The sequence below is a fragment of the Notolabrus celidotus genome, chromosome 1 (genome assembly GCF_009762535.1).
Source record: "Notolabrus celidotus isolate fNotCel1 chromosome 1, fNotCel1.pri, whole genome shotgun sequence".
Classification (NCBI taxonomy): domain Eukaryota; kingdom Metazoa; phylum Chordata; class Actinopteri; order Labriformes; family Labridae; genus Notolabrus; species Notolabrus celidotus.
The window spans coordinates 5019585-5036376 of record NC_048272.1 but is presented as its reverse complement, the minus strand read 5'-3'; the positions used below and the strand labels follow the sequence as shown (position 1 = coordinate 5036376).

At 39.7% G+C, this 16792-nt stretch overlaps 1 protein-coding gene across 1 annotated transcript in view; it reads right to left on the bottom strand.

Annotated features, from left to right (window-relative positions):
* pfkmb (phosphofructokinase, muscle b) overlaps nt 1–12768 on the bottom strand; it is a 35944-nt gene extending 23176 nt beyond the window's left edge. The window contains exons 1-3 of the mRNA XM_034687784.1: nt 12734–12768; nt 1008–1099; nt 514–600 (exon numbers count right to left, since the gene is read on the bottom strand). The gene's annotated coding sequence lies outside the window, so the exon portion shown is untranslated. The remainder of the gene's footprint in view (nt 1–513; nt 601–1007; nt 1100–12733) is intronic.
* Between the last annotated feature and the right edge of the window lie 4024 nt (nt 12769–16792).

Sequence of the window (16792 nt, the reverse complement as noted above, 5' to 3'; positions counted from 1 at the left end):
CAAACATATTTAAGGTTTGGTATCTTTGTTCTTGTAGACATATTCTTAATTTGGGTGCTTAAAATGTTTTTGGTAACATCACCAATTGCTCCCTAACATTTCTGTTCAAGCCGCATGCTCAAAACAAGTGGTTTGACATGACCAGATTAATTAGCCTGTTGCTTATACATAGAGAATTTAAGAATATAACTCTTTCTATCCATAAGAGTGCTTTTTTGAGTATTTTATTAAAACATACTCGCAACTAACTGTAGATCTATCTTTAGGGTGCAGGCATGAGATGTGCATCATGTCACTCTGAGTGAGAGAGCTTGTTTTCTAAATTGTTGAACTTTCTTTTGAAAATGTAACCTCTTGGCCGAGAGCAGTTTTGCAGAGAGGGACACGGCAAAGCAAACAGACAGAAGAGCAGATGACACAAATACATTGAAGTTTCTATCTCCCCTACCTGTCAACTTTCTCCTTCTCCTCCCAACAACCCCGCACACCTCTTGCTGTCTCTCTCTCTGTTACCTTGGAGTCTGGCCGTCATGCTCCTGTGGCTCCGCTTTAAAGGTTACGCTGTGTACCCACCGTCACTGCCTGTCACTCCCCCACTGCCTGCCATACACACACATTCACACACATACATGCTCCATCAGTCCCAGGACCTGTCAGAGATATACTGTCCATAGAATCACCAACCTACCCACTGTTTGCCTTTGCAAAGAGGTCATTGTGGGGAATAGACTGAGATAACCTGGGTAGGTTACAGGTTAACAGCTCTGGTGATGGGGTTGTTGGAGTGTTAGTTAGTGTATTGAGAGTGTAAGAGAGGCACGTTGTGAAGAGAGAGAGAGAGAGAGAGAGAGAGAGAGAGAGAGAGAGAGAGAGAGAGAGAGAGAGAGAGAGAGAGAGAGAGAGAGGGACAGAGGGAATGTGTACTTAAAAGTGCAAGACTGTGCTTCTGTGTGCATGTCCATCTGCAGTCTGCTGGCCTTGGCACATGGAATTAAAATGCTGCTCACTTGAAAGAAATCAACAGGGTCCACAGAGGCCTCATCTCTGCCCAGCCTCTCTCTTTCGACGTTTCTCACTCTCGTCTTTTTCAAAGATGAATCTGCGGCAAAACGAGCAGAGAGATGTGTTGGTTGAAGAAACAGGGAATACTGCAATAACTGGAACATGACATCGCAGCCGTCAGATAGAATGTTTCAAATGATAAATTAGATTTTGACTATGTTCAGATGCCATTAAATTCCCTTATACAAAGAAATTGTTATTGTTCAATCATGTCTTTTTAGATTTATCTTATACTTAAGATACATTTTTTTCACTGCTCATCCTCATAGTGGAAAAGCAAAATTTTTCCTTATTCTAGTTTTGAAAATGTAATGGTCACAGGGAAGATGGTTTCTTGTAATGACATATGAACAGCTTACTTTTTCTGTGTTACAAATGTGTAAATGTTCTTTTACAAATGAGACCAGACACAAAGAGACGTTGAACAGTGCCTCTAAAATTGGCTGAACAAACTCTGATTATGGTGTCACCATTAGGACTACTGGTTTTGAAGACATTTTGTACATGGTTTGGTTGTTACTTGAGGTTAATGCCTGTGTGACTTTAGATATTTTGTACTCGGTATTGCAGCTCACAGGCCCAATCCAATCTCTTCGCTCATAGATTCATGACGTCCAAGGTAGATCCCTATAAATGCACAAAAACTCAGGGCTTTCAAGGTGGGGAAAAGTGTTGGATGCATAGAGGCCATCAAAACTGTACAATAGACTCAATTGGTCTTGTCAACAAGAAAATGCTAAAGCCACTTGATTCTTTGGGACACTTGTTAGGATTTTTTTGTAGACTACCTCAGTGTCTTCGGACCACTTACTGCGTGTAATGTATGCCCTCGCTTTATGGTGTCGTATATTGACAGTCCTTGATGTGTAGATGCAGAAGGAACTTCGTGACACTTGCTTGCTTCTAGAGTAATAGATTTATTACAGAAAAACAACACCAGTATCGAACAAGCATTCCGGACTGCTTGGGAGGACGACTCGGCCAGATTGGGTCTCTCCCCTCGAAGGCTGTTAGACACGTCCTTTATAGGTTTAAGTGATGTCCACGACACACACACATTTCTCTTAACACCTTCATGGCCTTCGTCACTCTTTTAGCCAGACGCTTAATATTGCTTAAATGGAAATCCCCCACGCCTCCTTCCCATATTGTGTGGTTTAGGGACATTCTTCACTTTGTGAAGTTGGAGAAAGTCAGACACTTAGTGAGAGGGTGAGAGATTTCACAAGATGTGGGACTTGTTCTTTAAGTATTTGGAGGAGCTGGACCTCTCTGAGACCCCTGATTAGGTGGTTACCTTTTTGGCAATATTCAAAGTGATGTTGATGGCGGCAGACTGACCAATAACAATTTATTTATTTTGAATTGTTTTTATTTTTTATTTAATTGTATTAAATTTTTGCATTTATCTACTTAATTATTTATTCACTTTATACATATTGATTTTTATACGCGTCTCTATATCATTTAAATTCTAATATAATATGTACCACTATTGTTGTTGTTGTTGTTGTGTGTCACTGTCTGTGTGCTGTCCTGGTTTTGTTTTGTTTGTATTGAACAAAATGTCAATAAACATATCTGTGAAAAAAATGAAAAAAATAAACATCTGGTTTACATCCAGTACTGGACTCCAACTCTGTTGATATAAGGGTGTTGATTGTCACTGTAATTTACAGGACAGGAAAGGGGCTCCCATCTTACAAATTCCTGGAGCCACTCTAAGCAGCAAAGACTGTACCGTATATGGCTTAGATTCTTGGAACCACTCCAAACAGTATACACTTTATATTGTTTTATATGAGATACTTCAATGGCAAATCCAATTTATGGTAAAAGGAAAATTTCACCTCATGGAAATCTTAGAAAAATGTTAAAAGAGCAAAAATTGTGTGACCCAAAAAACAAAACTGGGTAACACATTTTTATCTGTCAAAACAATCAAAACCAGTTGGACATAAGGATATTTTGGTCCACCAAACATTTATACCAACTTGGATCCTATAACATTTTCATCTGCCAAAGAAAAATGGCAGCCCCATGGGACCAAATATATTTTTTTCCCCTGTTAATTTTGATACCACTGGGATTGTCAGGAAAACACTCACACAACCACAAAAATACATCAAGTGTGTCAGACTTTTGTCTGTTAAAAAACGAACAACCCCATGGGTGCCACACATATGTCCGCCAAAAATGTTTCAAGTCAATGACTCACATTTAATGTCAGTAGCATTGTGTTAAGAAAGAGACAGTAAAAGAATGAGATTGTTGTGTACTCAATATCATATCATGATCTAGCTGTCAGACAATGTTATCCAGACTCTCAAGTATTTTAAAATTCATCAATGTGCATTTTTTAAATGGTCTATCCTGTCCTAACCGTCCCACACCAGCAGCATGTTTGTTGCTTTATATAAACTATGAAATATAATTTACTTTTAACTGATGACTGGGTATTTTGAAGACCTCCTTTATCATTTTGCCATTCTCTTTGTTTCAGTCAATCTTGTCACAATCTTCACTTCCTCAGTTCATCTCAATGAGGAAACATCATATATTCAGAAACTGAGGCAGACAGTAAAAGAAGCTTGGATGTGCTCTTTCTGTATTCACAGACCAGTGAGTACATCCAAATTCAAAATCTGCTCACAGCCACACACACACACACACACACACACACACACACACACACACACACACACACACACACACACACACACACACACACACACACACACACACACAATCTATACAGACTCTGTCTAGTCTGTTGTTTGGTTTTTAGCTAACTAGTGGATGTTGTATTACTGAATGAAGTAAAACTACTTTGACCTTAGTTTTCTCTCTCTCTCTCTCTCTCTCTCTCTCTCTCTCTCTCTCTCTCTCTCTCTCTCTCTCTCTCTCTCTCTCTCTCTCTAGTCACACACACACACACACACACACACACACACACACACACACACACACACACACACACACACACACACACACACACACACAAGCAAACAAACACAATTACTCTTTCCCAAACATGTAATGTAAAACCTAAATGGCACAGACAGTACTACAGCCGCTCCCTGTAATAACTCTGTGAAGCTCTTTGTCGCTCTAACAATAAGAAATATTGTTTATTCATTTGACTGGTCTCTCCTTTTCGTTCCTCTCTTCCCTCTATACCCCCTTCTGTCTCTCCTTCATACCTCCTCTCTGTGGGCCATCCGCGGAGCGTTCAAGCGCTCTGACGGCATGCATCACTGACTTCTCAACATCTTGTCTCGTCACGGCAATTACAGAAACACACACCCACACAAACACATACATACACGCATTTAACATTTAACATACTCAGTACACTTGAAACATGATCCAAAGAGTCTTTTATAGCTAATATTACGGGACAACCTTTAAAGCCATACCACTTACATAAAGATGATTTTTTTTTTTATTCAGAATGAAAAAACCCCCCCCTAATATCTCAATTTGATCATGCTATCTATCCTAGAAAAGACAAACAATCACACACGGCCTCACACTCAGGGATGAGACAGTGAGACAGTGAGCAGGTGGTCTGAGAGGTCAGGGCAGGGACCAGTCACTGACCTCCTCCATATTACTGTGAGAGGATAAGGGTTAATTAACACCAGACTTTAATCGCCTCTGATGAATGATTCATAGCTTCCTGCTCTATAACCAGTATTTAAAAACACTTGGATGAAGCCAGAGCTGGCATGAATTATTCAGGCCCTATGGTACCCAGTGCCACATTTCACTCACACTGAGCAAGGGCGGTCCTGAATCCAGCATGTTAGCATCTAGCATCCAGCTAGCCTATTGAGAAAGATAGAGCAATGCATATTTTGTAATGCAACAATTATGATCACAATCTGACAAGAGGGGTTAAAGGCAGTTTCCTGAAATGAAGCTATTGTGATGACCTGTCATTAAGTAAGGAAGACAAAGAGAAATGTTGGAAGACTGCCTCTGAGAAATGAATAGAAAAAAGATAGCGGGAGTACGTTTGGGCGGCTGAGATTTACAGTCTTTGCTGTAAATGCAGCACATAATAAGTTACAAGCTAAGCAGCTTCCATATATTCTTAAAATCCATGGTGGTGTCGTGTCTGCTTTCTTTATCACATCTTTCACCCCCCTGTTCACTGCTAGGATAAAACGAGTCCACTGAAAGATGCATGTCTTAAGTGGAAATGGGTTTTTCTTCAAAAGCATGATGATGATAAATGATGAAGAAGAAAGACTCAGTTATTTAAAAGACGCAACCACAGATCAAACAAACTATTTCACAACACAGCACATAGCTACTGTATTTGAAACTCAACCTCAAAAGGTAACAAACAGCCTGTGTGTAGTTACAGTACAGGTTTCAGATGAGAACATTTTGGATTATTATTTAGTCTAGAAAGACTAAGATACAATTGAGCCAACTGTCCTGAAAAATATAATGCCATTTGGTCACCTTTTATTGAATATGAAAAGAACCTCAGTCTCACCTGAGAACTCTCTTTCAAACAATTCATGTTTCATTGTCATGTCTATGAATGTAAAGTAGAATTTGTTATTTTATGTACTCATTTATTTTTTGTTTACAATGTTTATTATGAAAGTATTTGCTTGTTAGTCTACAGATTTTTTTTTCAAACTTGCTATTATTGTTAATGCATTTACTTTTATTTTTATTATTGTTTTATTTCTGTTTTGTTTAATTATTTGTTTATTTTTCATTCTTGTCACTTTTGTCTCTATGGTTTAGGGTGGGTGGATAATGTGGGTGGATGTAGGGAATAAACGCTCTTGTTTGTAAAATGAAAAACTATAAATAAAGCATTTTAAAGTGAGAAAAAAAGGGAAAGAACATTTTGGAGAAATTGCATCACACCTCTGGGATCACTCCTTTTCTATATTTAGAAGTATTATTGTACCTTCCTTTGCTAAAAATGGGTCTCACTATATGATATTCCCACAACAGGCAGTCCCTGCACTGATTGGTATTATTTCCAACAGGCCCAGTCTTTTCAGTGTCCATGGCCATCCAACTCTGGTCCCTGTTACTGAAACAGTGTCTCCTGAAATGTTATATACAGTAAATGTGAAGTCCCATATTCACCATTTAGCAGAGGTTCAGGTTTGTAGGTAAGATAAGACAGAAACAGGAACATCAGAAAATCTGCATCTGAACACAAATGCAGATAAACAGATGATAATGCTGCCCCAGAACTGCACGTATATATTCTAAGGCTAATGGGGAGGCAGAGGCACCAGTGGGTTACTAATCAGGTGATGAACAGGGGCAGAAAGCTCAAGAAAAGTGATGTGTTAGGAAATGAGAGATGACAGTTTGAAAAATACTGCAATGCACACTAAAAGTGGGTTAAAAAAACAGAGTATGCTAAATAGGGATTATAGTGGAGACACAACTTTTAGACTTGTCATGTGGAGCTTGGGTCTTCAGGAGGCTTGTCATTGTCCCAGTGAACATCCAAGGATGTAGCATAGATAAGATAAGATAAGATAAGATAAGATAAGATAAGATAAGATAAGATAAGATAAGATATTACTTTATTGATCCCCGGAGGGGAATTCACTTGTGACGTCTGTTTGGCAACTTTTTTAATTAAGGGGAAGCCTTGGCAAAAACATATTTACAGTAAAATGTACAGTACACCTTTAGTCAGTTAACAAAAATGTCAGACTTTTTCCCCCTGATCAGCAAAGATCCATCCACTGTCATTATCTTACAGGAGTAAATCATGCCTAATGCTTTGACACGAGGATGCTCATTAGAGTAACTAAAGGAACAAGTTTTAAAATCCTATAACGGCTAGGATCATTTCCTGTACAAATGTTGCCCACATATCAGGTTTACCAACCCGCCCAAGCACAGTCTTAATGAAACATTGTTAACCACAAGATAAAAACAAATGAGGCCACTGCACTTGTGGTTTGTGGCAGGAATGAGAAAGAGAGAGAGTGCGCTGAGGGAAGAGCTTGAAAAGAGGGAGAACAGGTGAGACTGTGTGGGAGGAAAATAGAAACAGTACATAGGGGGAGATTTGTTACTGTAATTGTGTCTGGAGCGTCTGGAGCGAAGACAGGTAGAGGTTTCATGTTAAGGACACAGATGGATGGAACAGTGTGAGGAAGACGGATTATGAGATGGATAGCTGTTCGCAGGTAGATTGCACAACTTAACCAATTGGAGGAAGATGGAGGGCTAGAGAATTCAAACACCTATATAATGTAGATGTTTATCCACAGAGAAAAACCCACACATCGTACCCAAGAGTGTGTTTTCATGTCAACACTACATTCTGTGCGAGTGCTAATCAATGAGAGCGGCAAATGTTTCTGTCTGAAATAACAAGTTTGGTCGCAGTTGCTGGAGTGTAAACTTCTTCAATCCAAAAAAAGGAAGGACAGAGCTGCTATTACTCTTTACTTTAAAATGCTGGTATCATGTACTCCAGAACAATATGTTGTAACCTGTAAATCCTGTAGAATTGAATGTCAAGGGCTAATATTCCATTCCCATCCCAGTCCATTCCCTACAACTATCAATGCTATCATAGGCTGTGCTCAACTTTTGTACAGGTAGCTTGCAAGGTGGCAATAACAGATGGTACCAGACAGAGCTACAAATCTGAACAGAAACTGCACATTGCTGATTGCAAATGATATCAGAGACACAGCTTATGTGTTTTTATTGTTGAGCTTAAGTTGAGACATGTTCCATTAGTTGAACTTTTAATAACTGAGAGTGCTGCGTCAAAAATCAGCTTACTCTGAGGGCGTTTTTGTGCTGAGGGCCCTGAGTGCTGAAAACGCTGATTCACAATCAGTTTTAATAGAAAACGAACCCTGCCAGTGCAAAAAACGGCAGCAGTGGACATGCCAGCTTAATCTCCAGACTTACCAGCAGGATTAGTCAGAATCAAATGGTAAAAGTCAAATATATTAACTAAACATCCAAAAAGTAAATACGTTGTCGTATCTTGACCGCCCGTGATGTGTAGATGCAGAAGGAATCTTCGTGAGACTGGCTTGCTTGCATAGTAATACGTTCATTACAAGAATCAAAACCAGTATCGAACAAGCACCCAGAATGCTTGGGAGAACCGCTCTGCAAATCTGCTGACTCCCAGAATGCTGTTGACCAATACCATTTATAGGTCTGAGAGCCAGTGACATAGCCTGCTACAGAGCCCAAACTTATCTTAACATCTGTTCTTTTATTGTACTGTCCTTCGGCTCTGCTGACTCAAGGGTTGCAAAAAGTTGTCTCTACAAGTCACAAAACAGGAAGGGGGTCTCCATCTAAATGTCCCTGAGAGTCTGAAACAACATAGATTTCTCCTAGACTTGTTTTATGTTAGATACTTCAACAGTAAATTGTTTGGTGTTAAATAGCAAACTTCTAATTAAGTGTAGCAATCATAATGCGGACTGGACTCAGAGCTGGACAAATACAAGGACTTGACTCAGCTTATTCTTTGGTTCCCTTGGCTTGTCTTGTCTACTCAGACTCAAGGATTGGTAAGCATCATGATTTAGCACTGGCTGATGCTACAGGGTTATCTTTTATCACTGCATTCAAAGCTTTTAAAGCAAGTAGTTGCATCTTAGCTAATGCTGCATGTGTATGCTCACATCTTATGTGGATGTGGATGTGGTTAGCATTTTGCATTTTCGTCTTTCAGGAACCAGTTGAATTACATAATTTTTAGATGTCAGGACTTCTGTAGCTCTCCTGATTTTGTATCAAGACACTGAAACGTACAGCTGATGGTTGCACTTTACTAGATGTGTTGTAGAGTAGGTGAGATGTCAGTCAAAGTTTTCAGGACACACAAAATAGCAAATCAAGCTGTTTTTAACAAGGTTTTCTTATACATATGAATGTTCTTTTTACCCTTTTTTTAGAGGGCACTTAATGAGACTCAACATTTATTTTATACATATATTTTTACTGTTTAAAGCTAAATTTGCAGATGTTTTAATATGCATTAGTCAATTAAAGTAAGCTAAGCCAATACCTACAACATTATTTAGGGGGTCTGCCATATGTTGCAGCACAGCAAACATGAACCTGTTTTAATGAGGCAAGTCAAATTAAGAATACATGGAAATTTGATGTTTTAGTGTATATGTTATCCCAGAAATCCTCAGAGGGCAAATTGTGTGCAGGTGTGTCGGTGTGTGTGTGTGTGTGTGTGTGTGTGTGTGTGTGTGTGTGTGTGTGTGTGTGTGTGTGTGTGTATTGGAAAGCATTGTCCAGTATATCAGACAGCCCCTGTCATGTTCATGTCGCAGCAGCAGGGTATAGGAGGTGTTCTTGTCTCTGAGTGATGCGATGGCATGAACAGCATGGTTTAAGAGCTAAAAGAAGGTCATCGATGTCTCGCTTCACTATCTCACCCTCCTTTTCCCTCCTCTCTCTGTTGCCCCTGTCATCCCTACTGGATGATCCCTCGCTCTCTCTTCTAACCCAGGCTGTCTTTCTGTCCTTCGTCACGGGTTGCTGTGTTCCATTTCTTTTTATTTTTTTGTACTCCTGCATCCTGCTCCTTGTTGAACTCCACTCTACTGGACTGAATTTATTTTTGCTGCACTCGCAGCCCAAGGAAAGAAATATTTGTAAACTGTGAATGAGATAACTGTTAGATATCTTGAGTACAGAAAAAAAGACAAAGGTCTGAGACCAGTCCAGGTTTGTCACTAAGTCCAAAGGAATAAGAAAGGCCAAGAATCGAAGGACAGAGTTGCCAAATCCATCTCCTGTCATCATTTAGAGAGGCTTTGACCTCTGAGCTCCAAGAGGATCACGACTGCTAAATTATTTACATCTCTTTTTTTCAAGCGAATGACAGATTGTGTGCAGGTATCTGAATAGTTTCGTGTGTTTGAATGATTGATTGTTTTCAGCCACTAACTTTGGTGACAGGAGGCTGCATCTCCCGACAGGCTCTTGCAAATGGAAATCAGATTGAATTTTGCCATATCATATCAGGAAATCTTGTTACAAATATCAGCATTTATCTAGTGTAGCTGGAATATTAAGTGTCAGGCTGAGGTGTGCAGTTGGCTTATCTGAAATGACAAGGAAGGTCGATGTTTACAGACCATGTGACCCTGTGACTGTGTGTCTGTAAACAAGGCTAATGGTGCGTTTCCACCAATACGTCCAGTTTGCTTCAGTACGGTTTGGAAAATGGTAAACCCTGATCTTGCTTGTGTTGTCACAGCTAGATTTATCCTTTGGCACTTCATGGTGGAAACATGTTGGCATGTTTAGGAAGATCTTAAGACCATGTATTCTGCACATACATCTTAACACAACTCCTGTAATCCATTTTGAAACTTTAGTTCTTTGAGCAGTACTTGAAGGTATAAATTGTCACAAGCACCGTTAGTAATTACTGTCTTCATGTATTTCTATTCATTATTTTACTTCAAATAAGGATGTATACATTGAATATTTTGAGAACAATATTTTTTAAGAAATATTTGTATAAGGCCTTGTTTAGTCTTATAATAGTCTTAGATTTTTTTTGTAATTACAGCACTATTTTTGAAGCAGGATTGAAGAGGTTTGCAATCAAATCAGAATATTTAATAGTGTGGCTTCATGAGTGATTGTATTTCCCATTTCCTAACTGAAATTGATTTGAACTGAAAGTTTGATGTTTTCTTATGATAAAATTACAACATAAAGCCCTATCCTTGTGGAATGAAATATGGAAACAACAGGGTATTTAAGTCCTCAGCAGAAGGCAAAAAGCAAATTTTTGTTCATATGAAAAATGCCTAACCATTACTTTTATCTCATGACTTTCACAACACTGCTTCACTTGTTTTAGACTAGCATGTGCATGTTTTTCAGGCAGCACCTCTCGCTCTGTGTTTCCCATGTTGAAGTGAGTCTGAACACAGACTGCCTGCCGGGAGCAGCAGGTTGTTGGAAAAGACAAGAGCCTTAATTAATGTTCAGTGTGGGGTGGAGGATTTCTGACACAGTTGCTCTGTAGGGATCTTGTAGCTACTTTTGATCCGCGAGTAATGAACTGTACATGGTACGATTCGTCTGCCTCTTTTTTTTTAATCACACAAAGTTTCATTTAACTCCCTGCATGCAACTGCAACTGTGAGGCTGGTATTTACATTGTCTAAGTCATGCTTTCAATTCTAACATCATCAACTTTTGGCAGCATAGACTAACGCAAATACAAAACTGAGGAGTCCAAAGAGGATGAAGTCAAAGGAGGAAAAAGGGTGACTTTCGGATAAGATGCTCTGTATTTTTTTAATTTTGTTGAACAACCATGTCTAAGAAAAAATATGTAATTACAGAGCACCAATACGGATATGAATTGGAGTTATAAATCATTATTTACCGATGTGAGAGGGCTTACTTAACCTTGGAGTGCTAGCAGAATTAAAATGTGCATTTCAGGGGGAAAAACCCACTCAGTATGCTGACCATGCTGTGGAAAGAGAGCAAGACACAAGTGCAAGAGGGGGAAAAGAGGAGTGCAAAAAGCTGGAGATGGAGATGCAAGTAAAACCATCAGGAAAGGAAACAGGTGCAGAGCAGAGAACGACCACAGAAAGACAGCAAATTGAAAGACGGTTGTTGTTGGGAAAATCTTTGGAGAAGTAAGTCAGGAGGAGATAAAGGGATGAGATGGAATCAGCAGCTGGGAGGTAGGGGACAGGTATAGGGATGGTATGGTTTGGAGGGGATGAGGAGGGAGGGAAGGGGCAAGGGGAGGGTGGGTGTGGAGAGCACAAGACAGATGACAAATTGTGATTAATAGATGGGGTCCGGGGCAGCAGTGTGGAGCGCAACTCATTAATAGAGAGAATTAGAGAGGCTGTGCAACTCAATCTGCACACTGTCACTTGCAATCAAGGACCATAATCAGATCAGCACACAGACAGAGGTAGATGTACGAGAGGAGGAAGGCACGGCTCACACACACACACGCACGCACGCACGCACGCATGCACGCACGCACGCACGCACACACGCACACACGCACACACACTTAGTCTCCCTTAAGAGGAATGTCCATGTAACATTTAATCCCTGGGCCAAAACCATCCTGAACATTTAACCCAGACCTTACCCCAGCAATAATTCTGCTTTTAGCCTTAAATTGAACTCTTCACATTTACCTGCCGCATTAGAGAGGTGAAGACCTGGGGATTCTTAAAATGCCAAAAATAAAAAAATAAAAAACTTAACAGAAGGTCAGTTTGAAAGCTTAATTTTACCTATTGATGAGATTGACTATTTATTAAAAGATACCTCATTCTGATTTATAGTCAACATGGAAGACAAATCCCCTAAGTCCCAGTTAAAATGACCTCAGGGGATTTGAAATTGGATATAATTAACATTATGAATGGGCTAAAATTGTCTGACCTGCCCTGTTACTGTGAGTTTATCTTGTCCTTCCCTGGTAAAGTGACCTCTGACACTGAGTCCTATAGAACATATTCACTGGGTGAAAATAGAGAGGTTTCGTAGGCCCCCACCCTTGCCACTTGACCCTGTCTGAGACAGAATACACCCCAAACAACCAATGACAACCTAATAACAGCAACAACTTAAAAAAAAAGTTTTCAGTCAAGTGACCAAAACGGAAACTCACAGGGCAAAAAAGAGCGTTGACGGCCTCCATTGAACACTATGGAGCAGCAGTATAGGCTTGTAATTTGTCTGTCTCTTCAGAATGAGGCGTACATGTAGATCACCTGACAACCACAGACAACCAGAGGCATGAAGAGAAATATTAAGTTTTGGGTACTTGCAACCCTTCAACAGCATCCACTACACTATTTCTGTTGCTAAAAACAGTAAAGTCCTTACACAAACTTCAGGTCAGAGATGTTTAAATAAACAAGGATCCTTCCCTTTACACCTCCCCAGGATGAAAGCCTCCAAAATTTTATATTTATATGTATTTTCAATATAGTGTCAATAGCGGTGAAGTTTTAGAGGTGGAGGGCAAGCTATTCTTTGTCACCAAAGCAGCACATGCAGAATGTAAAACTGTCTCACCCTCCCAAAAGTTTACACTTAAATATCAACCTTCTCTTCAACTTATCTTCAACCACTTTATCACCAGAATGTTAAAAGTGTCAGGTTGTGAAATCAGCATTATTTCCGAGCTGTTGTTAGCTGGTTTGCTATGGGTGCCAACAAGTTGCTTAAAAATGTGTGAACTTTGATCTTTGCCATTGTATTGTTCCCTCACCAGCGACAGAAAGCCTCTAATAGCAATAATCCAAATCTCCTCTCTGGTTTTTCTTTCTCTGATTGAGATTCTGAAGAGGCACAACCAGGGCCAGTCTGTCTGTCAGCTAGTGCATCCAATTGCACAACAACTGTCAGGCATTTTTTTCAAGTTTTAAGTAACTAGTTGGCAGCAGAGTCCAGTATTTTCCCCATAGCATGTAGCAGCAGGAAGCTTTTTCGTCCACCAGGGGGGCGGTTCCATAGGTATGTGACGTCACATGAAAACTACTCATCTACATTCTGATTGGCTGTTGTTTCATGGTGCCCACCACCTGTGACACTGAATTGGATCAATCAGCAGCTACAAACATGAAAATCAAGAGATGGACAGAAATTTGACAAATTACAAAATAATGTGTTTTTATTGGCTTATAATAGACCCCTGATCTCCACAGGACCCCTGGCTTCAGCCAAGCCAAGTCCATGGATGTACAATACAATGCCTTTCAGATAAACAAACATTTCTGGCATGGATAGTTCAGTATTGTTGAAGTGGGGTTCTATCAGTTAGTACCACGTGGCAACCTCCGGTCTCAAACTATGAAGCCCATGCGGAAGTGTTATAAACTGCAATTCATCTAGAATCCACTTGAGGCTGGCTGCAGAAACACTGGAAACCACATAGTCACCAATTCTATAAAGACGATCTTTGCAGCATTAATAAACATGTTTACAGCCTGATTCAAAAAACAGCTTGGCTCTACGTAGCTAGTTTCTCTATTGGCACACCGCCTCTTTACCTCACACTATGCCTGGTTGAGTTCCACATTTCCAATATGGCTGCCGCCGTCGATTGGCTTTAAAACAGCTCTCAGGAACAGATGGGTGACGTCACAGATACTACATCCATATTTTATACAGTCTATGGTTAGTACCCAATAGTAAGTGTATTACCCACAGGAGAAGCCCTCCAGCCCATTATTGAGAAACTAGCAAGTGAACAGATCTGGAAGCTAAGCAATCAACCACAATCATGGAGTTATGTGTAACCACCTAATGTAACTGATTTTACCAAAGATTGAGCCAAACACTGATGTGCAAACTTCAGTTAGAAATTTTTCAGCACTTTACTTTGCAATCACATTTGTTTTTGCACTATTCATGACACACATTTCAGGTCATGTATGTAAATAAGAACTGGTTCTCAAACATTTTTGACCTGGTAAAATAAAGGTAAAATAAATAAATAAACAAACATTTGCCCAGATCAGCTTTTTTTTTATTACATAGGAGTCACTTCACTTGTTGGAGATCATTGTACGCCATCTATTTACATAATATTACTGGAAACGAGCTGCAGTGGGTCTTCAGTTGGTTAGAATACTTCCACTTCCCTATGGGTAGATGTAGACTAACACCAAACAATCCCATGTTTCTGTAAATGTTGCCCATGTGATGCTCTGACCCTTACATTTCCATTACCTTCACTGCCTCTCCGCTCACCGTCATCCTCAGGTTCTTGCTCTTTCCGTCTCGTTCACTCTCTGACCTGTGAGATTGCAGGTCGGGTTAAGCTCTTTCCAAAGCCACTTACTCTGCCTGTATTTGTTGCTTGCTGGGTTGATAGCACCTACACCTTGAATGAGCTGTTTAATACCATAATAACATCTCTGAGCACATGCTGACTATCTGCTCATACCTTGATTGGATTCTTCTGAACAGAGAGGGACTGTCCTGCAGCCTTATCCATCACATCCCTATTCTGTACAGATGACCACAATGTATCAGCCTGAATGACTCATTCCTACACGTAGGTCCTGTTTTTTTAATGACCATGACTCCTGTGTAGCATGCAGAGACCTCAGTTCAAACCGTTGAGATGTGAAGATAGCAAGACACAACTCCTCAAAGCTCCAGGAGTGCTGTTATGTAACTAACAATTTTACCAAAAAACAAAGAAAGCATATCACAAAGGTGTTTGGAGGTCAATCAATCAATTGAAATGTATATTGCACAAAATCATAACAAAAAATGATCTTAGAAAGAAAAAAAGGGTCCAGTCTTTAGACCATTGTACTGTCATATATAGATATACACACTCAACCCATTTGAGTGACATTAAATGACATTACAGAAATATTTGTTACACATACATCCTGACTTTAAGATAAATATAAGGAACCGTTTTGACACCTGTCTTGAAATCAAACTAAATATCTTCAAATGTACATTATTTACTTTGTGAGATTGCTGTCCTTGTACCTCTTATGTACAGTAGCCTGTGTGGTCTATCACCTGTTTCTTATTGAGAGAAGGTTGTGTGGTCCGAGTTCCCAACAGGACCAGGAAGTTGATTTATTCTTTAAACAAATACAACATTCTGTTCTCTGTATGAAAACTGAATCAACTTGACGAAAAGGTTATTCTGATGACTGTTTTTTTTATATTAAGTTTACTCACATGAAAAGAAGCTCCCATACTGCACCATTCCACATTTTTCCTCTTGCTGGGGCTTATTGACAGGGTTGGGTCAGCAGACCTTTGTGTTAACAACAACAGCCATGTCTCCCACCTGAGACTTAACCCTGTAACCCTTTAGTCTCCAGATCTTCCAGCCTGTTGTTGCTTTAAGCCCTGATATCAGTCATATCTCCACAGCTTTGACACTTGAAGGTCAGACAGAGAGGGAACAATATATAGAATCAAAGCAAAGGGAGATTAAGTGAACATCTAACATCTTAATCGATTATCAAATAATATTTTGTCAAATAAAATTCAGTGTTGTACGGATAAAAATCTCAACCAGTTTCTTCCTGTAAACATGCACTTTAATTAACACAGGAGAGGATGATATACTGCAGACATGATATCATATATCACAAGGAAAAAGAGTCAGAGACAGATATTATCGCTTCACAGCTTATATATTCATTGGCTTAGTTAATATTTCATAGGGCTCTAAAAACCTCATTCTCTCTAAATTGTCCTCCCTTCTTGGCAATAATAATTTAAATGCAGGAAGCTTCTCAGTGTGTCTGAGCCCACATGTAAATTATATGTGTATGTGTGCACATATGTATGCATGTAGGCACTTGCACCCCTGCAATAAAGGCACATAAAAAAGCCCGGCCAGGCACACACACACACACGCACACACACAGTATTGGATGTAAGCTAGTAGTGTACTGTAAAGGCAGATTCTCCTGGCACTATGCTTTTTTTTTTTGATATGCCAATTTTATAAAATGTAGAGACCACACAGTTTCCCACTTTCTGACAAGCAGTAGTTATTTTCTATCTCCAAATGCAAATGTGACTAGAGGCTTGGCATCTGCCTGAGGGCTCAGCCGGCTGACAGTATGCATTCTGGGGAGTGATCTATTGATCCATATTCAATATCTGCTCCACTCTCCTGCTCAGTAAAGTTGGGAAATGAATAAATAAAGAGCAGAACTGACAGAACATACAAGTA